This window comes from Salvelinus sp. IW2-2015, linkage group LG1 (genome assembly GCF_002910315.2).
Source record: "Salvelinus sp. IW2-2015 linkage group LG1, ASM291031v2, whole genome shotgun sequence".
NCBI lineage: Eukaryota > Metazoa > Chordata > Actinopteri > Salmoniformes > Salmonidae > Salvelinus > Salvelinus sp. IW2-2015.
The window spans coordinates 28,250,254-28,277,296 of NC_036838.1; the positions used below are offsets into that span (position 1 = coordinate 28,250,254).

The following is a 27,043-nucleotide window of genomic DNA, read 5'->3' on the forward strand; positions in this document are numbered from 1 at the left end:
AGCATCTTGAACTTCGCTCAAATGTCCACATACACAAGGAATATGATTTTTTCCTATGACAACACATGCATACAATATATATATCTTTTTTTTAACTAGGCAAATAGTTAAGAACAAATTCTTATTTACAATGACAGCCTACCTGGGAACAGTGGGTTAACTGCCTTGTTTAGAAGTAGAACAACAGCTGTTTACCTTCTCAGCTCAGGGATTTGATCCAGCAACCTTTTGGTTATTGGCCCACCGCTCTAACCATTAGGCTACCTCCCACCCCAGTAGGTGCAGTCTACACTGTCTTTGACTAATATATCACATTCAAATCTTCAAATTGCAAATGATCTTAACATTTTGGTCAGTTGATATACTTTTCTTTCAAACTTTTACTCAGTAAGTAGCCTAAGCACATTTAAAGCAAAGGGCAAAGAAGCCAAAACAGCTATTCCAGGAAGTAGATCATTAAGACTATTATAGGGACTTCTAAAAATGGCGTTGTTGACTTTCACATTACACTTGATTCTCAAGCCTATTCAGTAACACTATTAAAACCATGACCAGCTATACCTTGCATGACCAAAAGTATGTGGATACCTATTCGTCGAACATCTCATTCCAAAATCATGGAGTTGGTCTCCCCTTTGCTGCTATTTATTTAAAAAAATGTAACCTTTATTTAACTAGGCAAGTCAGTTAAGAACAAATTGTTATTTACAATGACGGCCTAGGAACAGTGGGTTAACCGCCTTGTTTAGGGGCAGAYAGACAGATTTTTACCTTGTCAGCTCGGGAATTCGATCTAGCAACCTTTCAGTTACTGGCAACCTTTCAGTTACTGGCTATAACAGCCTCCACTCTTCTGGGAAGACTTTCCACTAGATGTTAAAATATTGCAACGGGGACTTGCTTCCATTCAGCCACAAGAGCATTAGTGAGGTAGGGGACTGATGTTGGGCGATTAGGCCTGGCTCGCATTCGGCGTTCCAATTCATCCCAAAGGTGTTCGACGGGGTTGAGGTCATGGCTCTGTGCAGGCCAGTCAAGTTTTCCACACCAATCTCAACAAACCATTTCTGTATGGAACTCGCTTTGTGCACGGGGGCATTGTCATGCTGAAACAGGAAAGGGCCTWCCCCAAACTGTTGCCACAATGTTGGAAGCACAGTATCATCTAGAATGTCATTGTATGCTGAAGCGTTAAGATTTCCCTTCACTGGAACTAAGGGGCCTAGCCCAAACCACGGAAAACAGCCACAGACCATTATTCCTCCTCCACAAAACGTTGCAGTTGGCACTATGCATTCGGGCAAGTAGAGTGATCCTGGCATCTGCCAAACCCAGATTCATCTGTCGGACTGCCAGATGGTGAAGTGTGATTCAGAGTCCAATTGTGGCGAGCTTTACACCACTCCAGCCGAKGCTTGGCATTGCGCATGGTGATCTTAGGCTTGTGTGCAGCTGATTCATGAAGCTCCCAACAAACAGTTATTGTGCTGACGTTGCTTCCAGAGGCAGTTTGGAACTCGGTAGTGAGTTTTGCAACTGAGGACAGATGATTTTTATGTGCTTCAGGACTCGCCGGTCCCATTCTGTGAGCTTGTGTGGCCTACCACTTCACAGCTGAGCCGTTGTTGCTCCTAGACGTTTCCACTTCACAATAACAGCACTTAAAGTTGACTGGGGCAGCTCTATCAGGGCAGAAATTTGACATAGTGTTTTCATAAGGATCCATTTTCACTCACGTGCAGAGTGATGCAGTTTTACTATGTCATCTTGAACACTTTCATAAGGTAATATGTTTAAGATAAACCTGGCATGTTATTGGAAATGGTGGCTGTTTGACTACCTTTGCAAATGTTTATTGCTTTATGGAAATAAACTGTCATCGGTTGTAAAACATAGATAGCCTCTCTCCCTAGGGCAGTGGTCACCAACCTGTCAATCGCGATCCAAGGCTTTCCTCGTTGATCACTAAATGTTTATGTGAAAAGCTCAACGATAAAGCCTTGCATTCCTATTTTTTTATTTGTTTCACGCTGCATGCYGTAGGTGCACTTGATTCAGCTGCCCCACGTTCCGTGTAGTCGAAGTGTTCCCATTTTGAACCATTTCACGTGTCTGAAGGTACAAACTCTGCCTATTTGGGCCCGGYGACCACATTAAGTTCACCTATAGGCCTACCGCTGGCAAATCAGATAGCTCAGATCACTGTGTCTGAAGTAACCAAGGGGCCAGGGTCCTAAAACTSCTACAGTTTTGCTTCAGTACTGCCGTTTAACTGACGTCCGGCCCAGAAAGACAATTTCCATAGAGGGCCACATAGAGAAGTCAAATTTGAAAATTCAGAATWAGACACTTTAGTCATCACCTTTTTGCAKCAAACATCCACTGAAATATTCAAATAATTGTTGCTGAGTCCAAACTTTTTTCCATCACTCACAGCTGAAGATAATAATAATATTTTATATTCATCCTATGTCTGCCATGTTTTTGGAGCAGGTGATGATGTCGTCGCTGCTCTCACTGCTCCCTGTGCGCATAATGTTGCTAGTGTGCATGTGATGCGGATAAACACTGAGTGTACAAAACATTAAGAACACTTTCCTAATATTGAGTTGCACCCCCACTCCATTATGTTTTAATATTTTGTACATCAATGTAGATGGTACTTGAATCGGCGTGTGCGAATGTTAGTAGATTACCTTGAAAATAACAGTTGGACATCTTGGACACAGTCTCCAGTTCTTATTATACCTCAGTGGCAGTAGCCTGTGCTGATTCCCCAACAACCAGATGTTCCAGTTTTCAGGGTAAATGGAAAGAGAGCCTGTGCCATGACTTCCGCTTTTGATGTTAGCAAGCCGACGCCCTATCTTAACTCCTCCTCCACATTTACTGGATTGGTTGAACCGTGAAGAAGAGAACCTCCAATACAGTTTTTTTTTTATTCTGGTCAAGACCAGAATGTGGGGGATCTAGTGTAAGGCGTTTCTTTTACTTTTTAAGTACAGTGCATTCGGAAAGTATTCAGACCCCTTGACTTTTTCCAMATTTTGTTATGTTACGGCCTTATTCTAAAATGGATTAAAATAATTTTTTCCCTCATCAATCTACAAACAATACCCCATGATGACAAAGTGAAAACAGGTTTCTAGAAAATTTTGCTAATGTATATTTAAATAAAAACAGAAATACCTTATTTACATAAGTATTCAGACCATTTGCTATGAGACTCGAAATTGAGCTCAGGTACATCCTGTTTCCATTTATCATCCTTGAGATATTTCTACAACTAGATTAGAGTCCACCTGTGGTAAATTMTATTGATTGGACATGATTTGGAAAGGCACACACCTGCCTATATAAGGTCCCACAGTTGACAGTGCATGTCAGAGCAAAAACCAAGACATGAGGTTGAAGGKATTGCCCGTAGAGCTCCGAGACAAGATTGTGTCGAGGCACAGATCTGGGGAAGGGTACCTAAAAATGGCTGCAGCATTGAAGGTCCCCAAGAACACAGTAGCCTCCATCATTCTTAAATGGAAGAAYTTGGAACCACCAAGACTCTTCCTAGAGCTGGCCGCCCAGCCAAACTGAGCAATCGGGGGAGAAGGGCCTTGGTCAGGGAGGTGACCAAGAACCCGATGGTCATTCTGACAGAGCTCCAGAGTTCCTCTGTGGAGATGGGAGAAACTTCCAGAAGGACAACCATCTCTGCAGCACTCCACCAATCAGGCCTTTATGGTCGAGTGGCCAGATGGAAGGCACTCTTCAGTAAAAGGCACATGAAGGCCCACTTGGAGTTTGCCAAAAGGACCTAAAGACTCTCAGACCATGAAAAAACAAGATTCTCTGGTCTGATGAAACCAAGATTGCACTCTTTGGCCTGAATGCCAAGTGTCACGTCTTGAGGAAACCTGGCACCATCCCTACGGTGGAGCATGGTGGTGGCAGCATCATGCTGTGGGGATGTTTAGTCAGGATCGGGGGAAAGATTAACGGAGCCAAGTTGAGAGAGATTCTTGATGAAAACCTGCTCCAGAGTGCTCTGGACCTCAGACTTGGGCGAAGGTTCACCTTCCAACAGGACAACAACCTTAAGCACATAGRCAAGACAATGCAGGAGTGGCTTCAGGACAAGTATCTGAATGTCCTTGAGTGGCCCAGCTAGATCTCGGACTTGAACCTGATCTAACATGTCTGGAAAGACKTGTGCAGAAATAGCTGTGCAGTGACGCTCCCCATCCAACCTGACAGAGCTTGAGAGGATCTGCAGAGAAGAAATGGTAGAAACTCCCCAAATACAGGTGTGCCAAGCTTGTAGCGTCATACCCAAAAAGACTCAAGGCTGTAATCGCTGCCAAAGGTGCATCAACAAAGTTCTGAGTAAAGGGTCTGAATACTGAGGTAAATGTGATATTTCTGMTTTTTGTTTTTAATACATTTTCAGAAATATCTAAACTGTTTTTGCTTTGTCATTATGGGGTGTTGTGTGTAGATTGATGAGGGAAAAAACTATTTAAGTCTGTAATGTAAAAACATTTTGAAAAAGCCAAGGGATCTGAATACTTTCCGAATGCACTGTATCTGTATTATTTGATTCTTGTTTGTTTTGCTTTTTCATGCGGTTTGAGATTATTATTGTAATGAAAAGTACCATAGAAGTTGAATAAATTATTATTATTATTATTAATATTTTATTATTAGACTTCAGTGCAGCTTTTGATGTCATCATTCGTAACTGCTGAAATGTTTTAATTGTTWTGGATTTGCATCTTCTGCCTTATTGTGGATTGATGGATTGATTCATGCAAATTCAGTCGAGTGTGGTGTACTGCAGGGCAGCCGGCTAGGGCCATTATTGTTTTCTATTTTTACAAATGATCTTCCACTGATCTTGAAAAAAGCCTGTGTGTCTATGTATGATTACGACTCAACAGTATACACTTTGGCTGCAACAGTAAAATAAATAACTGAGACACTTAACATAGAGCTCCAGTCAGTTTTAGAAATGAGTAACTAGCAAAAGGCTGGTTCGAAATTTCAAATACATTTACATTTACATTTAAGTCATTTAGCAGACGCTCTTATCCAGAGCGACTTACAAGTACAAATAAACTAAAAGGATCATTTTTGGGACAAATCACTCGCTCAACGCTAAATCTTGTTTAGATCTATTATTGAATAATGTGGCTTTTGATCAAGTTGAGGAGACTTAATTTCTGGGTGTAACTCTAATTACCAAATTGTCATGGTCCAAACTCATAGACTCAATAGTTTCTAAAATGGGATGAGATCTGTCCATGCTAGGGCGTTGCTCTGCCTCTTTGACATCTRAGTCGACCAGACAGGTCCTAAAGGCCCTAGATTTGTCGCACCTGGACTATTTACCAGCTGTGTGTTAATTTTTTTTAACATTCACATTTTAATCATTTAGCAGATGCTCCTATCCAGAGCGACTTACAGTAGTGATTGCATACATTTTCATACTGAATTTGTCCCAATACTTTTAATCCCCTAAAATGGGAGGACTATGTACAAAATGTGCTGTAATTTCTAAACATTCACCCGATGTGGATGAAAATACCCTCAACTTAAAGCTGACAGTCTACACTTTAACTTCATAGTCATTGTTTGATTTCAAAAGCAAACTTTTGGGTAAAATATGCTTCACTGTCCCAATAATTACGGAGGACACTGTAATTCACCCCTATTTGTTCTTACTCAACCTAGCTGAATCTTTTGGTTGAACCTTTTGGGGGTCATAAAATACTTGTGTTTTAGATTAAACCTTTAAAAGCATCCCTCGAAGTAAATTCAGTGCAAGAATTTAATAATTCACAGACCGAAAATCATATACATTTATTTCCTGAATTTGCTGGTGTAAATTTAGTAGACCCAGACTCTGTATTATACTGTTTACTTACAGGAGCAGATCGTCTCTATGGCAACATAGAAGATATGACTGGGTATCGTCCCTGGTGATGAAGTACTGTTGGCTTTACATCTCCCCTACAGCCTGTTTGGTGAGTGGTTCTCTGCTTTTCCTAAATCTTTCTTCAATGAAAATATCTGTGGTGTAAAATACTTAAGTAAAAAATACTTTAAAAGTGCTACTTAATTGGGCTATCTGTACCAATTTACCCGACCTAGAATACCTCACAATCAAATGCCAACCGTATTACCTCCCAAGATAATTATTTTCGGTTATAGTCACAGCCGTGTATTTACCCCTCAAGCCGATACCACGACAGCCCTCAAAGAACTGCACTGGACTTTATGCAAACTGGAAACCACATATCCAGAGGCCACATTTATTGTAGCTGGGGATTTTAACAAAGCAAATTTTAGGAAAACGCTACCGAAGTGATACCAACACATTGACTGTAGTACTCGCTCTGGAAAAACTTTGAACCACTACTTCTCAACTTTTTCGAAATGCCTACAAATGCCCACCCTTCAGCAAATCTAATCACGACTCCATTTTGCTACTCCCTTCCTAAAGGCAGAAACTCAAACAGGAAGTACCCATTATAAGGTCTACTCAACGCTGGTCTGACCAATCAGAATTCATTCTTCAAGATTGTTTTGATCACTCGGACTGAGATATGTTCCGGATAGCCTCTGAGAATAACATCGACGAAGACACGGATACGGTGACTGAGTTCATCAGGAAGTGTTTCGGAGATGWTATACCCACTGTGACTATTAAAACTTACCCAAACCAGAAACCGTGGATAGATGGCAGCAMTCGCACAAAACTGAAAYTGCGAACCACCACATTTTACCATGGCAAGGTGACAAGGAATATGGATGACTACAAAGAGTGTAGTTATTCCCTCCGTAAGGCAATCAAACAGGCAAAATGTCAGTGCAAAGACAAAGTGGAGTCGCAATTCAACAGCTCAGACACAAGACGTATGTTTTTTTAAATTTTATTTACTTAACTAGGCAAGTCAGTTAAGAACAAATTCTTATTTACAATGACAGTCTACACCGGCCAAATGCTGGGCCAATTGAGCACTGCCCTATTGGACTCCCAATCATGGCCAGTTGTATACAGCCTGGATTCAAACCAGGGTGTCTGTAGTGACGCCTCACGCACTGAGATGCAGTGCCTTAGACCACTGCGCCACTCGGGAGCCCCATGTGTCAGGGTCTACAGATAATCACAGACTACAAAGGGAAAACCAGTCACGTCACGGACACCGACATCTTGCTTCCGAACAAGCTAAACACCTTCTTCGCCCGCTTTGAGGATAATACAGTGAGGATAACACAGTGCCACCGACGCGGCCCGCTACCAAGGACTGTGGGCTCTCCTTCTCCGTGGCCGACGTGAGTAAGACATTTAAACGTGTTAACCCTCGCAGGGCTGCTGGCCCAGATGGCATCCCTAGCCGCGTCCTCAGAGCATGCYCAGACCAGCTGGCTGGAGTATTTACAGACATATTCAATCTCTCCCTATCTCAGTCTGCTGTCACTACTTGCTTCAAGATGTCCACCATTGTTCCTGTACCCAAGAAAGCAAAGCTAACTGAACTAAATGACTATCACGCTGTAGCACTCACTTCTGTCATCATTAAGTGCTTTGAGAGGCTAGTTAAGGATCATATCACCTCTACCTTACCTGACACCCTAGACCCACTTCAATTTGCTTACCACCCCAATAGACCCACAGACGATGCAATCACCATCGCACTGCACACTGCCCTATCCCATCTGGACAAGAGGAATACCTATGTTAGAATGACTATAGCTCAGCATTCAACACCATAGTACCCTCCAAGCTCATCATCAAGCTCATCATTAAGCTCGGGCCCTGGGTCTGACTTCCTGACGGGCCGTCCCCAGGTGGTGAAGGTAGGAAACAACACCTCCAATTCGCTGATCCTCAACACAGGGGTCCCACAAGGATGCGTGCTCAGCCCCCTCCTGTACTCCCTTTTCACCCATGACTGCGTAGCCACGCACACCTTCAACTCAATCATCAAGTTTGCAMACGACACAACAGTACMAGACCTGATTACCAACAATTACGCAACAGCCTACAGGGAGGAGGTGAGGGCCTTGGGAGAGTGGTGCCAGGAAAATAACCTCTCACTCAATGTCAACAAAACAAAGGAGCTGATCGTGGACTTCAGGAAACAGCAGAGGGAGCACGCCCCTATCCACATCGACAGGACCGCAGCGGAGAAGGTGGAAAGCCTCAAGTTCCTCTGCGTACACAAAAAGAGTACACAAAAGATCATCAAGGATGTCAACTATCCGAGCCAAGGCCTGTTCACTCCGCTATCATCCAGAAGGCGAGGTCAGTACATGTGCATCAAAGCTGGGACCGAGAGACTAAAAACTGCTTCTATCTCAAGGCCATTAGAGTGTTAAATAGCCATCACTAGCTGGCTTCCACCCGGTTACGCAACCCTGCACCTTAGAGGCTGCTGCCCTATATAGTACATAGACTTGGACTCACTGGTGACTTTGATAATGGAAGACTAGTTATTTTAATAATGTTTACATACTGCTTTACTCATCTCATATCTATATACTGTATTCTATTCTACTGTATTTTAGTCAATGCCACTCTGACATTGCTCTATRTAATATTTATATATTTCTTAATTCCATTCTTTTACTTTTAGATTTGTTTGAATTGTGAATTGTTAGATACTACTGCACTGTTGGAGCAAGGAACATAAGCATCTCGCTACACCCACAATAACATCTGCTAAATATGTGTATGTGACCAATAACATTTGAATTGATTTGTACTTTACTATACTATTTAAATTTTGGACAACTTTTACTTTTAATTCACTACATTCCTAAAGAAAATAATGTACTTTTACTCCATACATTTTCAATGCTTAGCGGGACATTAAAATGGTCCAATTCACACACTTTTCAAGAGAATATCCCTAGTCATCCCTACTGCCTCTGATTTGGTGGACTCACTAAACACAAATGCTTTGCTTGCAAATGATGTGGAGCGTGCCCCTGGCTATCCGTAAATAAATAAAAAACAAGAAAATGGGTCTGTCTGGTTTGCTTAATATAAGGAATTTGAAAGGATTTATACTTTAACTTTTATTTTTGATACTTAAGTATATTTTATCAATTACATTTACTTTTGATACTTAAATATATTTAAAACCAAATACTTTTAGACTTTTACTCAAGTAGTATGTTACTGGGTGACTTTCACTTTTACTTGGGTCATTTACTATTAAGATATCTTTACTTATACTCAAGTACAACAATTAAGTACTTTTTCCAACACAGGAAAATATACATAAAAAACATCAACCGTAATATTATTACGTTTTTAATATGAATGATATCTCATGCAACATGCCTGCAAAAAACTCTGACTACTATTTATGATGACATGGTATGCCTATAACCATAATATTTTGTTATTAATATTGAATGATATTATCTCATGCATCATGCCTACAAAAACAATAAAAATCCTCAACAATTTATGATATAATGACATGCCTATGTTATTGTGTGTTTCTCTTCAGGGTGGGTACCTTGGTACAGTACAAACCCCTAAAGTTAAACAAAATATGTGTACCCTGACTGGGTGTATGACTGGTGCCTCTGTGGATTATCCGGAAGGTTTATCGGTTCAAATTGACAGTCTGGCAGGTAAGACTACTGTTGTTGATTGTGCCTAAGGCCCATAAAAAGCTTTCCATTTCTCTGCCCCATCCGCTTGGTACAAGCTTCAAAAGGATTCTGAAATTACAGGTGTTCATCGCTTTAATTAAGTTTAAAGCTAGGTTAAACCCTATGATGGAAAATGAAGTAGGGGCTGTAAATGTTTTGATCCCTAGTTACCATCTTGCTTTGATCCCCAAACCATCTTGCAGTTCAATATGTAAATTGTAGTGCTTTGTGTTTTGTTGTAGATGTGTCTGCAACTTTGTGTGATGCTATTTTGGCCTGGTCTCTCTTGTAAGAGAGTGTTAATGTCAATGAGACTAACCTGGTAAAATAAAGGTACATTTATTTATTTTTATAATTCAATGAGGAGATTACATTTTCAAGAGAATACAAAAGTGGCGAGGAGATGCCATCTTCCTGGGCCCATGGCATACATTGCTTGGTAAACTACATTGTACAAAAATCTAAACTCAACATGGTCCCATGTTTCATGAGCTGAAATAAAAGATCCCAGAAATGTTCCATATGCAGAGCAAGCTTATTTCTCTSAAATGTTTGTGCACAAATTTGTTTATATCCCTATTTGTGAGCATTTCTCCTTTGCCAAGATAATCCATCCACCTGACAGGCGTGGCATATCAAGAAGCTGATTAAACAGCATGATCATTACACAGGTACACCTTGTGCTGGGGACAATAAAAGGCCTCTCTAAAATGTGCAGTTTTGTCACACAACACAATGCCACAGATGTCTCAAGTTTTGAGGGAGCGTGCAATTGGCATGCTGACTGCAGGAATGTACACCAGAGCTGTTGCCWGATAATTAAATGTTAATTTCTCTACCATAAGCCGCCTCCAACYTTGTTTTAGAGAATTTGGCCTAACAACCYCAGACCATGTGTAACCACACCAACCCAGGACCTCCACATCCATCACCTGCAGGATTGTCTGAGACCTGCCACCCAGACAGCTGATGAAGRTGAAGAATTTCGCCCTTAAACCAACAGCGCCTTTAACCAGAAGCAGCACACTCCTGAACAGTGTCCTCAGAACCCAGATRCCACTCTTAATCCAACCGCAAATCAAGAGTACAAGGGAAGTGGCATAGTTGAGCTAGAGATGCACACATGACATCTTGCTAATTTCAAAACATGATACATAGTACTTTGATACAATATTTTCAGTGCCTAATGAAACAGTCCATACATATGTAACATTTTAGGAATATATGCAAATATGCAAATATTAAAATGTATTCATGATTTATTTTCTTTCATCACATCTCATATATTGTGTTGAGGTAGTTTATTTCTTACCTCAGAGACACTACCTATAATGTATATAGGACCCACTTTAGAAGTGGATGGCAGACATGTTTTTGTGATGGGGCTTTTATAAAGGTTACTGGGAGTTTTCTGCTACTTCTATCTTTTCAGATAATTTTAAGATGTAAAATGACTACGATGTACTGTAGATGGTGATGCTATATTGAAGGGGTTTCAATAGACTTGGTGGAACACTAACTTRTTCCAAATCAAAATCAAKGTTTATTTGTTGCATAAACWGTTTAGCAGATGTTGTTGCGGGTGCAGTTTTTATGTATCTAGCCCCTAACAATGCAGTAAAATGTCAAACAAGTACACAAATAAAATAAATATATATAAAAAATATAAATGAAAAACACTCAATCTTGAAATGTCGGAACGAATCCATTTAACAAACTAAATAGCACTGTAACAGTAATCCAAATGCAATATGTACATATTTAAACCGGGTGAATTTACACAACATATACTAAGAATGATATGTACAGCAGTAGATATATTAGAGTGAGCTATGCCAAGAATCCAGTATATAAATAAATATGTGGTGTGTATAAACAGTGTCACTAAAATGCAATGTACAGTAGTAGAAATAATAGAATYAAATATGTCAAGAATACAGTATTTAAATACACAGTACAAAACCCCATGGCAAAATGGATAGAATTGCAGGAATTTAGCATATAAATATAAATGTATGTGAATGACAGTATATAGACAGTATGGACAGTATGTAAATAGAAAAGGTGGGTACAGCAGTAGTTATTTAGGGTGAGCCATGACTAGAATACAGTATATACAGTGCATTCAGAAAGTTTTCAGACCCCTTGACTCTTTCCACATTTTGATACGTTACAGCCTTATTAATTCTTAAGGCTAGGGGGCACTATTTTCACATCCGGATGAAAAGTGTGCCCAAAGTAAACTGCCTGCTACTCAGGCCCAGAAGCAAGGTTATGCATATAATTGGTAGATTTGGATAGAAAACACTCTACAGTTTCAAAAACTGTTACAATTATGTCTGTGAGTATAACAGAACTTATTTGGCAGGTGAAACCCCGAGGACAAACCCTCCAGGATTTTTTTTGGGGGGGGGGGTCACTCTCTTTTCAATGGGCTTTCTATGTGGATCTAGATTTRTAAGGCACTTGCTTGCAGTTCCTATCGCTTCCACTAGATGTCAACAGTTTTTAGAAATTGGTTGATGTTTTTCCTTTGAGTAATGAAGAAGTTTGGCTGTTCAGAACGAGGGTCGAGTCTAGTGTACTGTTGTGSTTTGGGCGCACGACCTGAAAGCTCGCTCCACTTTGTTTTCGTCCTGTATTGAACACAGTTTAATCCGTCTTAAATTTTATWGATTATTTACGTTTAAAAATACCTAAAGTTGGATTAGGAAAGTTGTTTGGATAAGGTTTACAGGTAACTATATTAGATACTTTGTAGTCATGTTGCGCGAGTTGGAACCGGTGTATTTTCTGAATCAAACGTGCCAAATAAATGGACATTTTGGAGATATAACGATGGAATTTATCGAACAAAAGGACCATTTGTGATGTTTAATGGACATATTGGAGTGCCAACAGAAGAAGATCTTCAAAGGTAAGGCATGAATTATATCGTTATTTCTGACTTTTGTGTCGCGCCTGGCGGGTTGAAATGTGATTTTCATGTGTTTGTTTGATGGGGTGCTGTCTTCAGATAATAGCATGGTTTGCTTTCGCCGTAAAGCCTTTTTGAAATCTGACACTGTGGCTGGATTAACAAGAAGTTCATCTTTAAACCGATGTATAACACTTGTATGATTCATGAATATTATATGAGTATTTCTGTTTTTGAATTTGGCGCGCTGCTATTTCACTGGGTGTTGTCAAATCAATCCCGTGATCGGGATTGGCACGCGAAGGGATCACTAAGAATTTTTTTTTTTTAAGTTTCCTCATCAATCTACACACAATACCCTATAATGACCAAGCAAAAACTGGTTTTCAGAAATTTTGCAAATGTATTAAAATAAAAATAAATGTCTATCTGTTTGTGTCTGTCTGCCTGTCTGTCTGTCTCTCTGTCCGTTCATGTGGAAAAAAATGGAACTATCAAATGTACATAAGTATTCAGAACCTTTACTCAGTACTTTGTTGAAGCCACTTTTGCAGCAATTACAGCCTTGAGTCTTCTTAGGTATGATGCTACAAGCTTGGCACACCCATAATTGTCGAGTTTCTCCCATTCTTCTCTGCATATCCTCTCAAGCTCTGTCAGTTAGATGGGAGCTTGAGCATTTGCACTATTTTCAGGTCTCTCAGAGACGTTAGATCGGGTTGAAGTCTGGGCTCTGGCTGGCGGCAGGGATGGTGCCACGTTTCTTCCAGATGGGACACTTGCATTCAGGCCAAAGAGTTCAATCTGTTTCATCAGACCAGAGAATCTTGTTTCTCATGGTCTGAGAGTCTTTAGGTGCCTTTGGCAAACTCCAAGCAGGCATTCATTGCCTTTTACTGAGGAGTGGCTTCCTTCTGGCCACTCTACTAAAAAGGCCTATTGGTGAAGTGCTGCAGAGATGTTTGCCTTCTGTAAGATTCTCATATCTCCACAGAGGAACTCTGGAGCTCTGTCAGAGTGACCATCAGGTTCTTGGTCACCTCCCTGACTAAGGCCCTTCTCCCCCGATTGCTCAGTTTGGCCGGGTGGCCAGCTCGAGGAATAATCTTGGTGGTTCCAACTTCTTCCATTTAAGAATGATAGAGGCCACTGTGTTCTTGGGGACATTCAATGCTGCAGACATTTTGTTTGTACCCTTCCCAGATCTGTGCATTGACACAATCTTGGAAGGGGTCTGAATACTTTCCGAGATGCACCGTATTACTCCGGTCAAATGTTTACAACACCTAACTCATTCAAGGGTCTTTTCTATTATTTTACTATTTTCTACATTAGAGATAATAATTAGACATCAAAACTATGAAAGATAACAATGGAATCATTGTAGTAACAAAACAGTGAAACAAATCTAAAATATTTGAGGATTCTTCAAATAGCCACCTTTCCCGTGATACGAGCATTTGCACACTCTTGGCATTCTCTCAACCAGCTTCACCGGGACTGTCTTTTCCAACCAGTCTTCAGGACGTTCACCCAAGTATTGCAGAGTGGCAGGCACTGATTTGGCAGTGCATATTGGTCAGTTTCACAAAGTCTGTTCTGCGTCCAGACTACATCTCACCAACATCTGTATAATGCCTCGTACAAAATTGGGTAGTAGTGTTAGAGTGTGACTTGAATGCTGAGGCCAGGGGACTATGCCATGATGCAGCACTCTCACTCACAGCAGGTAAGCCTACTGCATGTTTGTAGAGAGTAAACAATAGTCCTCTTACTACACAGCTCTGGACTGTAAGTGTGGTTGTAGGATTTTCAGATTTGTCCTGTAGTGAAAGAACCAAATCCAGAGTTGAGTCCTAGCAAACTAAGAGCCAAACAACAAGATGGATGGTGTTCGCTTGATTCCATGCTGTTGAGGACCTTGAATTCTACATAAATCACTGACAGTGTCCCAGCAAAGCACCCCCACAGCCATCACCATCACACCTCCTCCTCCAACTTTATGGTGGGAAATGCACATGCAGACATATCCGTTCACCCACACGGCGTCTGCCCACAAATTACACGGCGAATTGGAAACCAAAAAATCGCAATACTTGGACTCCCAGGACCAAATTTAACAGATTTCCAACCTGTCTAATGTCTATTGCTCGTGTTCTTTTGGCCCAACAAGTCTCTTCTTATTATTGTTCCTTAGTAGTGGTTTCTTTGCAGCAATTCCCCATGGAAGCCTGAAACACACAGTCTCCTTTAACAGTTTATGTTGAGATGTGTTTGTGACTTGAACTCTGTGAAGCATTTATGTGGCTGCAATTTGGAGGCTGGTAACTTATCCTCTGCAGCAGAGTAACTCTGGGCTTTCATTCCTTCGTGGCGCCTCAATGAGAGCCATTTCATCATTAGAGCTGTATGTTTTTTTGCGACTGCACTTGAAGAAACTTCGGACGTTCTTGAAATGTTCCGCATTTGACTGACCTTCCTGTCTTAAAGTAAGTGGACTGTCGTTTCTTTTTGCTTATTTGAGCTGTTCTTGCCATAATATTGAACTTGGTATTACCAAATAGGGCTATCTTCAGTATACCCCCCATACCTTGTCACAACACAACTGATTGGCTCAAAACACATTAAGGAAAGAAATTCCTCAAATGAACTTTTAACCTTTTCCACATGTACCAACACATGGATGTGATCATTGTACCAGTGTGTCCCGTGTAGCATACGATCAAACCGGTGTGATTAGAACCTTTATTTAGAATGGCCAGTTTCGAATGAAGCTACAATCAGCATTTTAGCTGGCCAGTTTTTTCAGAAACATTTTGCACAAACACAGTCCTTACAAAGTTATGTCCAGAATGTGAGKAMTTTATTTTTGGATGCAATGTTCAGACATTCACAGAAGTAMCTACAGCATAAKACAATCATCCAAACCGGAAAAATGTAGGCTACATTTGTCTTAGCGCTAACTGAGGAAAGATTGACATAACACAAGCGGTCATATTTTTATAACTCTCGGCTGACATGAGCTACAATATGAATTAGCTAATAGCAATTACTATTTATAATTACTCACAGCAMYGGTGAGCTCAACATTGATCGAAATAATTGAGTAAAACACTCTCTAGAAATTGAAAGTAATCKGACGATGGGTAGTTTCTGTGCACTGCCATTCTTTTTCWCTCTCACAGAAACCAAAGATAATAAGAGAAGACAAGATGAGTTTGGTCTGTTTATAGTATGCATGTTGAAGGGGGGGTGTCGTCTACCATCGTTCACATCCCACCATTCACTTCCGGAAGTTCTCAAAAAATGAGTGAACCCTTACTCACCTCATTTTGTTATAACATGTTTGGTCCGACAGACGATTACGTGAAACCCAGAATGCATTGTATGTCAACAAACATGGCTCCACACATAGCTGGAATTAGCTTAGCTCATTATAATCAGTACAACCTTCAAAAAAGWATTTTACACACATWTTATGTCCCCAGTACAATCTATGCAAGAATCGGAATGCATGATTCGTCATCAGTACTTGAAAACATGTGAATAAAACAGTAAATATATCAATAATTACCACACAAAACATTTTCTGATTGTGATTTATTGATACAAGTGGCGCGTGCCGGCAGTCAATCACGTAACCTCTCACCCCCACTCTGAGCRATTCAGTGTTGTTGTTTACAGTTGAAGTCGGAAGTTTACATACACCTTAGCCAAATACATTTAAACTCAGTTTGAAGTGAGCTCCACCGGGGCAGTCCTGTTAGTGCTCATATATACTGCTTACACTGACAAGTTATACACTGCTCAAAAAAATAAACAACACAATGTAACTCCAAGTCAATCACACTTCTGTGAAATCAAACTGTCCACTTAGGTAGCAACACTGATTGACAATAAATTTCACATGCTGTTGTGCAAATGGAATAGACAACAGGTGGAAATTATAGGCAATTAGCAAGACATCCCCCAATAAAGGAGTGGTTCTGCAGGTGGTGACCACAGACCACTTCTCAGTTCCTATGCTTCCTGGCTGATGTTTTGGTCACTTTTGAAATGCTGGCGGTGCCTTTCACTCTATGGCTAGGCATGAGACGAGTCTACAACCCACACAAGTGGCTCAGGTAGTGCAGCTCCTCCAGGATGGCACCATCAATGGAGCTGTGGCAAGAAGGTTTGCTGTGTCTGTCAGCTAGTGTCCAGAGCATTGGAGGCGCTACCAGGAGACCAGGCCAGTACATCAGAAGACGTGGAGGAGGCCGTAGGAGGGCACAACCCAGCAGCAGGACCGCTACCTCCGCGTTTTGAGCAAGGAGGAGCACTGCAGAGCCCTGCAAAATTGACCTCCAGCAGGCCACAATATGTGCATGTGTCTGCTCAAACGGTCAGAAACAGACTCCATGAGGGTGGATGAGGCCGACGTCCACAGGTGGGGGTTGTGCTTACAGCCCAACACCGTCGCAGGACGTTTGGCATTTGCCAGAGAACACCAAGATGTTGGCAAATTCGCCACTTGGCCGCCTGTGCTCTTCACAGATGAAAGCAGGTTCACACTGAGCACGTGACAGAGTGACGAAGTCTGGAGACGCCGTGGGAGAACCTTCTGCTGCTTGCAACATCCCTCCAGCATGACCGGTTTGGCGGTGGGTTCATCATGTGTGGGGTGGCATTCTTTGGGGGGCCGCACAGCCCTCCATGTGCTCGCCAGAGGTAGCCTGACTGCCATTAGGTCGACGATGAGATCCTCAGACCCTTGTGAGACCCCCAAAATTTTTTTATGCGGCTGCCGTTGGCCCTGGGTCCTCCTAATGCAAGAAATGCAGACCTCATGTGGCTGCGATTGTGTCAGCAGTTTCCTGCAAGAGGAAGCATTGATGCTATGGACTGGCCCGCCCGTTCCCCAGACCTGAATCAATGGCACATCTGGGACCATCATGTCTCGCTCCATCCACAAACGCCACTGTGCACCACAGACTGTCCAAAGTTGGCGGATGCTAGTCTCAGTCTGGGAGCAGATCCTCAGGAGACCCTCCGCCACCTCATCAGGAGCCATGCCATCGTTAGGGAGGTCATACATCACGTGAAGGCCCACACACACTACTGAGCCTCATTTGACTTGTTTTAAGTACGTTACATCAACAAGTTGTATCAGCCTGTAGTGTGGTTTTTCCACCTTTAATTTTGAGTGTGGACTCAAAATCAGACCTTCCATGCGGCTTGATAAATTTGTTTCCATGTGATACATTTTTGTGTATTTTTTTGTCATGCACATTCAACTATGTAAAGAAAAAGTAATTTAATAAGAATATTAAATTCATTCAGATCTAAGATGTGTTATTTAAGTGTTCCCTTTATTTTTTGAGCAGTGTATTATGCATGATTATATTATTCATTATTCATAATTTAATTCATCATTTAACGTTTGTTCATTATTGATTGACCAATACCGCACGAGCTTCTTCTCTCCAAGCTGAGACCTGAAAACTGAGATATGTCACGGATCTCCCCCGGTAACTGGCTGCCCTTCCGATGCACCAAGTTCCGGAAGGTCTACGTCCACCCCGGCTCTAGCATCAGTGAACTTGTCTCATTACGCACACCTTTATTCCAATTCCCTGATTAGTAATTTATACTATAGTTGAGTCGGAAGTTTACATACACCTTAGCCCAATACATTTAAACTCAGTTTTATCAACAATCCTGAACATTTAATCCTAAGTAAAATCCCTGTCTTAGGTCCAGTCTTAGATCACAACTTATCTTTAAGAACTGGAAATGTCAGAAAATATGTAGAGAGAATGGTAATTATTCACTCTTTATTTCTTCAATCACATTCCCAGTGGGTCAGAAGTACATACACTCAATTAGTATTCGGTGCATTGACTTAAAATTGCTTTACTTGGGTCAAATGTTCGGTACTTCAACAAGCTTCCCACAATAATTGGGTGAATTTTGCCCACTTCCTTCTGACAGACGCTGGTCGTAACTTAATAAGGTTCTCTAAAGCCTCCTTCTCGCACACACCTTTTTAGCTTTCTGCTCAACATTTTTATAGGATTGAAGTCAGGGCTTTGACTGCCACTCCAATACTTGACTTATGCTTTTCCTTAACGCCATTTCCTAACAACTCTGAAGTATACCTTCAGCGCTCATTGTCCATTTGACAAGTAACCATTTCGACCAAGCTTTTAAACTCCGACTGCACTCGCTCGTTCGCACGCATGCTTCGTCAATAATCCACATAATATTCCTTTCTCATATTGCCCATCTATTTCTGTCAAAGTGCACGCAGTTCCCTCCTGAGCAACAGCCCACCACAACATGATGCTGCCACCCCTGTGCTCTCAATTGATGGTGTTCTCATCCCAGCATGCAACGCCTCCCCCCCTTTTTCCCTCCAACATAATGATGGTCATTATGGCCAAACAGTTCTATTTTTGTTTCATCATACCAGAGGACATTTCCGCAAAAGCACAGATCTTTGTCCCTATGTGCCAGTTTGCAAACCATCATATCTGGCCTATTTTACGGCGGTTTTGGAGTAGTGGCTTCTTCCTTGCTGAACCGGGCCTTTCAGGTTATGTCGATTAGGACTCCGTTTTACTGTGGATAGATACTTTTGTACTTGATTCCTCCAGAATCTTCACAAGGTCCTTTGCTGTTGTTCTGGGATTGATTTGCACGTTTCGCACCAAAGTACATTCATCTCTAGGAAGACAGAACACGTTCTCTTCCTGAGTGGCATGACGGCAGCGCTGGTCCCATGGTGTTATACTTGCATACTATTGTTTGTACAGATGAACGTGGTACCTTCAGGTTTGGAATTTGCTCCAAGGATGAACCAGACTTGTGGAGGTCTACAATGTTTTTTCTGAGGTCTTGGCTGATTTCTTTTGATTTCCCCGCTATATCAAGCAAGAGAGGCGCTGAGTTTGAAGGTAGGCCTCGAAATACATCACAGGTACACCTCCAATTGACTCAAATTATGTAATTAGCCTATCAGAAGCTTCTAAACATGACATAATTTTCTGGAATTTTCCAAGCTGTTTAAAGGCACAGTCAACTTAGTTGTATGTAAACTTCTGACTACAGTCGACCGATTAATGCAATGGCCAATTAATTAGGGCCGATTTCAAGTTTTCATAAACAAGTTTTTTACCACCTTTATTTAACTAGGGCAAGTCAGTTAAGAACACATTCTTATTTTCATGACGGCTAGGAACGGTGGGTTAACTGCCTTGTTCAGGGGCAGAACGACAGGTTTTTACCTTGTCAGCTCGGGATTCAATCTTGCACCCTTACAGTTAACTAGTCCAACCGCTCTAACCACCTGCCTCTCATTGCACTCCACGAGGAGCCTGCCTGTACGCGAATGCAGTAAAAAGCCAAGGTAAGTTGCTACGCTAGCATTAAACCTATCTTATAAAAAACAATCAATCAAATCAATCATAATCACTAGTTAACTACACATGGTTGATGAAATTACTAGTTTATATAGCGTGTTCGTGCGTTGCATCATAATCGATGCGGTGCGCATTCGCAGGAAAATGACTTGTACCAAACGTGTACCTAACCATAAACATCAATGCCCTTTCTTAAATCAATACACAGAAGTTATATTTTTTAAACCTGGCATATTTAGCTAAAAGAAATCCAGGTTAGCAGGCAATATTACGAGGTAAATTGTGTCACTTCTTATATGCGATAATAATAAACGTTTTGTTTCGAAATGATAGTTTCCGGATTCGACCATATTAATGACCAAAGGCTCGTATTTCTGTGTGTTATTATGTTATAATTAAATCTATGATTTGATATTTGATAGAGCAGTCTGACTGAGCGATGGTAGGCAGCAGCAGGCTCGTAAGCATTCATTCAAACAGCCCTTTAGTGTGTTATGAGTTTGAGTTTATTTTTATTTTTACAGGGGACAGTGCAACTTAATCAACGTTTCAGTAAAAGTGCCGGTTTTAGCCAGCCGGCTAATTTTCCAACCGCAGTCCTGGGCAGGTTATTAAAAACAATTACAATATAGACAATAGCAACATAGAACAAGCAAGACATAGCAACATAGGACAAGCAAGACATAGCATACAGACAGCAGCTCTTCACTGTGCTTCAAGCATTGCGCTGTTTATACTTCAAGCCTATCAACTCCCGAGATTAGGCTGGTGTAACCGATGTGAAAATGGCAGCTCGTTAGCGGGGTGCACGCTAATAGCGTTCAAACGTCACTCACTCTGATGGGTCACCATGCTCTGCATGGGTAACGCTGCTTCGAGGGTGGCTGTTGTCAATGTGTTCCTGGTTCGAGCCCAGGTAGGAGCGAGGAGAGGGACGGAAGCTATAACTGTTACACTGGCAATACTAAAGTGCCTATAAGAACTTCCAATAGTCAAAGGTATATGGAATACAAATGGTATAGAGAGAAATAGTCCTATAAATACTATATTAACTACAACCTAAAACCTCTTACCTTGGAATATTGAAGACTCATGTTAAAAAAGAACCACAAGCTTTCATATGTTCTCATGTTCTGAGCAAGGAACTTAAACGTTAGCTTTTTTACTGGCACATGTTGCACTTTTACTTTCTTCTCCAACACTTTGTTTTTGCATTATTTAAACCAAATTGAACATGTTTCATTATTTATTTGAGGTTAAATGAATTTTTATTGATTGTTATTATTTTTATTAATTAAAATAAGTGTTCATTCAGTATTGTTGTATTGTCATTATTACAAATACACTTTTTAAAAACCGGCCGATTAATCGGTATCGGCTTTTTTGGTCCTCCAATAATCGGTATCCGGCGTTGAAAAATCATAATCGGTCGCCTCTACTTCTGACCCACTGGAATTGTGATAACAGTGAGTTATAAGTGAAATAATCTGTCTGTTAGACATTGTTGGAAAAATGACTTGCGTCATGCAACAAAGTAGATGTCCTAACTGACTTGCCAAAACTATAGTTTGTTAACAAGAAATTTGTGGAGTGGTTGAAAACAAGTTTTAATGACTCCAATCTAAGTGTATGTAAACTTCTGACTTCAACTGTATGTATGTAGCTAGTGAGCTAAGCTGTAGCATTAGCAATGTCTTTCAAAAGGAGACAACTCACAAATGCGGAAATTCTGGAGATTTTTTTTAAAATTCTGACAATGAGTCTGAAAGTCAGGAATCAGATTCTGACAGTGACAGTGAGGAGCTGCCCCCAACCTTTCAGCCATTGAGAACCCTGAATCTGAGGACCACTTGGGGGCAGTTATTGTTCAGTCACAGCATGAATATGAAATATGGGTTATGCATATTCCGTTTTTTTCCTCTAGTAAAACAAGTTTTTGTTGTTGTTGTTCAACCAACCACAACCAATACTGCAATAAAATAGATGACTATTACATATTGGCATACAGTATGTGTTTTCTTGCTGTGTTTTCATCCAGTAAAACTYTTAAGGAGTGTACGCTAGCATACAAAGCTGGCCTCAACCTTCAGCTTGTAAGATGTCCAGCTCCAGTTCCAYTTATGATATTGGCAAATACTGTTTGTGGTTTCTGAAAGTACAGAATAAAGGGGAATTATTAGTAATTAGAATACAATATAAGGATATAGCAATAAAACAATATTAKAAAGAAGTAGCATAATAAACAATGCTATGAAAATAGTATATTGCATTGACAAAATCACAAATTTGAGTTAKAACAGTAAGAAACAGCAACTTTTGAGCTCCACAAGGGGGCAAGGCAGGGCAGAACAGCGCTGTGTTAAATATGCCAAATGAAAACAAACCATTGTCATATCATTTTTATTTAACTAGGCAAGTCACTTAACATCAAATTGTTATTTACAACGACGCTAGGCCAATTGTGCACCGCTCTATGGGACTCCCTGTCACGGCCAGTTGTGATACAGTCTGGATTCGAACCAGGGTTGGGAGTCGCAAGGCCTGGGTAACTTCAAAATACAACACAWGCTAATACTTCTCTGACGCAATTAGCATTGTTTTACAGAGCTAATAMAATAATGTAGCTAGCTAACGTTACATAAGCACGATTGAATATAATTCCATAAAGGTTCTGAAATTAGTAACGTTACCTCGCGTGTCCACGGTTATAAGGAATATACACAAATATATTATGCTCCATACATACAGTGAGCTACAGTAGAAACGGCATAACAAGACATACAGAAACTATTATAACGTAATAAGGCACTTACTTTAATAGAAACGCAACCTGGATTTGAACCAGGGTGTCTGTAGTGACGCCTCTAGCACTGAGATGCTGTGCCTTTGGCCGCTGCGCCACTTGGGAGTCATAAGGCCAGGGTAGCTTCAAAATACAACACAAGCTAATACTTCTCTGAATTAGCATTGTTTTACAGAGCTAAGAGAAGAATGTAGCTAGCTACATAAGCACGATTGAATATAACACCATCAAGGTTATGAAATGAGTAACGTTACCTTGCGTGTATAAGGAATATATATACACAAATATATGATGCTCCATACATACCGTGAGCTACAGTAGAAACAACATTCAGAAACTATTATAACGTAATAAGGCACTTTCTTTGATAGAAACGCACACATTTCCAAAGTTATTATTAGTAATGAAAACAACAATGACCGCGATGCGGGCAACAGACGGAAAATGTGAACACGTGTGTGCAGATCCCGTTCTGACCGGAGATGCGCAAATGTCTACAGACTTAAAGTGCGCAAACAATTGGGAAGTGCTTGGGGAATTTTGTCTGGTCAGAAATGTCCCAAAAATGTATCGTCCACAAAAGTAAAAAMGACTATTTTTATGTGAATGAATGAAGAGGCAGAACACACCTCAATTCAAACTGTTCTTAGAAAATAAAAACTTATTAGAAAATCATTTGAAATTGACAAGTTGAAACAACCGATAAATAAAAACTTTATGCGTGCATTGGTTTGAGGGCAGCGCTGGTTWAAGGGGTGGCAGGGAGCTTAGTGTTTAGAGCGTTGGGCCAGTAACCGAAAGGTTGCTAGATCGAATCCCTGAGCTGACAAGGTAAAAAWCTGTTGTTATGCCCCMCAACAAGGCAGTTAACCCTGGTCCTAGGCTGTCATTGTAAAGAAGAATRTGTTATTAATAGCCTAGATAAATAAAAAAWMTACTGTTGTGTAACAATCACATTCTGGAATGGAGAGAACATTCTAACATCACGTGCATGAKAAACTCATGCTGGGGCAACCGTTACAGATACTTGGAACTCATGTATGAAAGGTTAAAAAGGCACACCTGTTAARTGAAATGCATTTCAGGTGACTACCTCATGAAGCTGGTTGAGAGAATGCCAAGACTCTCAAATATACTTAGATTTGTTGAACACTTTTTTGATTACTACATGATTCCATATGTGTTATTTCACAGTTCACTATTATTCTACAATGTAGAAAATAGTAAAAAATAAAGAAAAACCCCTGAATGAGAAGGTGTTTTAAAACTTTTGACGGGTAGTGTACATATAAAGTGGTCAGAACAGTATCTAACATTATTAAAGTGACCAGTGTTCAATGATTCTATGTGCATAGGTCTTCAATCTCTAAAATGCAGCGTAGTGGTAGCTGGCTAGTTCATTCTAAATTGTTTTCAAGGTACTTACAGCAAGAGTAATTACTTGTCGGCTGACTCTTCTTAMRTTCCTTCCTCAGCTCAAATTGATGAGCCATTTACATAAGCTAAGCAGGAAAGAWAATCGCAGGAATTCAGCAAATGAGCTGAAATTGATGAGCAAACGTATACGCGCGAGAAAATGAGACAAGCAGCAGGAATTGAGCAACCAATGCAGTAGACTGTTTCTGGGAATCTGAAGGGAACAGCGGCAGGATTTTTCTCAGAGGTGTCAAGACAGTAATTAACAGAACAGTCATTCTGGGGGTAATTCTTCAGGAATTCACCAAAGGCGCAAAAGCAGTATATCATCCCTTAAAGACAAGGAAAGAGTGATTACTTATCGGGTGACTCTTCTTCCTTCCTCAGCTCAAATTGATATGCAATTTATATAAGCTAAACAGGAAAGAAAACAGCAGGAATTGAGCAGACTGTTTCTGGACACCTGAAGGAAATATTGGCAGGATTGGCAGGTGTCAAGACAGTAATTAACAGGACAGTCATTCTGGAGCTAATTCTTCAGGAATTCACCAAAGGCGCAAAACATGATCCACTTCTTATGGAACTTCATGTATGGAACTCCACGTCTCMTATTGAACTCCAGAAGCACATCAAGTTCATTTCAATTCCCTGTAAGGACACATCAATTATCCAACCATTAACACCTTGGATTCAACTGATAAAGATAATTGTCCAAATAACGCCCTATTCATTCACTTGCTGTATTAAATGACAGACTTGATATGATAAGTGGAAAGGTGTGAAATTATCTTGTTAAACTGTCAATTACAGTTATCTTGAAACTGATCTGTTCAAGCTCTTTAGTAATACTCTTRTGTAACGCTGCTATGATACATAACAAAAACAGTTTTTAAAACAGTTTTATAACACTAGCCTATGAATCAGTTCTTTCCATTCTAAATATCGTTGATGCTATTAAAATCACCAAAAGTTGTTCATCATTGGCCAACTTTAAAACTTTTACAATTGTATAGTTCAGTAATAATAGCCTTCTCCATGCTTTATGGCTGCACTCATCCTGACAATGTGTCACAACTTATATGTCCACACGAGTCCATATTCCTTACAGAAAGCCTTTGTTGAACTGAACTGTGTACATGCAGATCGTCAATGGAGGAGGAGAGAGAGTGTCAAGTGACGCACACAGCGTTTGATTTGATTTTAACTGCCAGTGATGGGCAGGAGTCGCAGGAAGTATGTTTGTTCATGAATTTGATCAAGCTATGTAGCATATTCATTCCCTCTTGACAGATAAATACAACTAACATGTTTTGTTGTTTCTCTGTAACCTAGCAATGTTATGAAGTTGGCTTTAGCTAGCCAGCTATATATGTTCCCAATTTCCATTCAGGTGTTTAAAAATGCAAAATTCTCTATATTCCAGCCACCCCTACTCACCCTCATGTACTTTGTGCCCCCTTTAAAATAATGGGTGCATGACGCCCCCCGCCTTTCTTTAAATAGCAGAAAACGAATAATTCATTTGACATTCATTTCAGTCTTAGACTATGACGATATCGTCTATATGAATGCATCTGCCTGTCACGCCCTGGCCTTAGTTATCTTTGTTTTCTTTATTATTTTAGTTAGGTCAGGGTGTGACAGCGGGGATGTTTGTGTGTTTTTGTCTAGTCTAGGGTGTTTGTATTGCCTAGGGGGTTTTGTAGAGTTCATGGGGTTGTGTTCAGTGTAGGTGTTTATGTAAGTCTATGGTTGCCTGGATTGGTTCTCAATCAGAGACAGCTGTCTATCGTTGTCTCTGATTGMGAGCCATATTTAAGGCAGCCATWGGCATTAGGTAGGTTGTGGGTAATTGTCTATGTTTGACGTTAGTAGCTTGTGTCTGCACTTTCGTTTGTTAGCTTCACGGTCGTTTGTTGTTTTGTCTAGTTTGTATTAGTGTTCYTGTTCGTTTCATCTTCAAATAAATAGAAGATGTATTTATATCACGCTGCGCCTTGGTCCTCTCTTTCACCTAAAGACGATCGTGACACTGCCACTGTGTTGAAGCCACTGGACGCCGTTTATCATAGCGCATTACCCTTTATTACAGGCTATGTCACGTTCTGACCTTAGTTCCTTTTTTATGTCTTTATTTTAGTTGGTCAGGGCGTGAGTTGGGGTGGGCATMCTATGTTTTTCTATGTTTTGTTCTGTTATATTTCTATGTGTTTGGCCTAGTATGGTTCTCAATCAGAGGCAGGTGTCAGTCGTTGTCTCTGATTGGGAGCCATATTTAGGTAMCCTGTTTTCTATTGTGTTTGGTGGGTGGTTGTTTCCTGTTTCAGTGTTTGCATCATACGGGACTGTTTCGGTTGTTTGTTCGTGTTTTGTTATTTTTGTTCTGTGTTCATTTTGATTTATTAAAAATCTATTATGGACACTTACCACGCTGCACATTGGTCCGATCCTTCATACTCCTCGTCTGGAGAGGAGGAAAATCGTTACAGGCTATTGTTTCAGCACACATCACTGCACTCTGTATCAGAAAGACAGCTGAATGTGTCACGATTGTCGTAATGTGGAAGAGAGGAGGACCAAGGCGCAGCGTGATATGAATACATCTTCTATTTATTTATGAAGATGAACACTAAACAAACTATACAAAATAACAAAACGAACGTGAAGCTATCATACAAAAGTGCAGACACAGGCAACTAGACATAGACAATAACCCACAACCCACAATACAAAACAGGCTACCTAAATATGGTTCCCAATCAGAGACAACGCAAAACACCTGTCTCTGATTGAGAACCATATCAGGCCAAACACATGGAAATAGACAAACCAGAA

The 27,043-nt window shown here is 40.6% G+C and overlaps 1 long non-coding RNA gene across 1 annotated transcript in view; it reads right to left on the reverse strand.

The window, feature by feature from the left end:
* The window catches only part of LOC139028391 (uncharacterized), a 42,983-nt gene extending 18,561 nt beyond the window's left edge, over positions 1–24,422 (reverse strand). The window contains exon 1 of the long non-coding RNA XR_011480608.1: positions 24,219–24,422. This is a non-coding gene — a long non-coding RNA (uncharacterized lncRNA). The remainder of the gene's footprint in view (positions 1–24,218) is intronic.
* Positions 24,423–27,043: the final 2,621 nt, after the last annotated feature.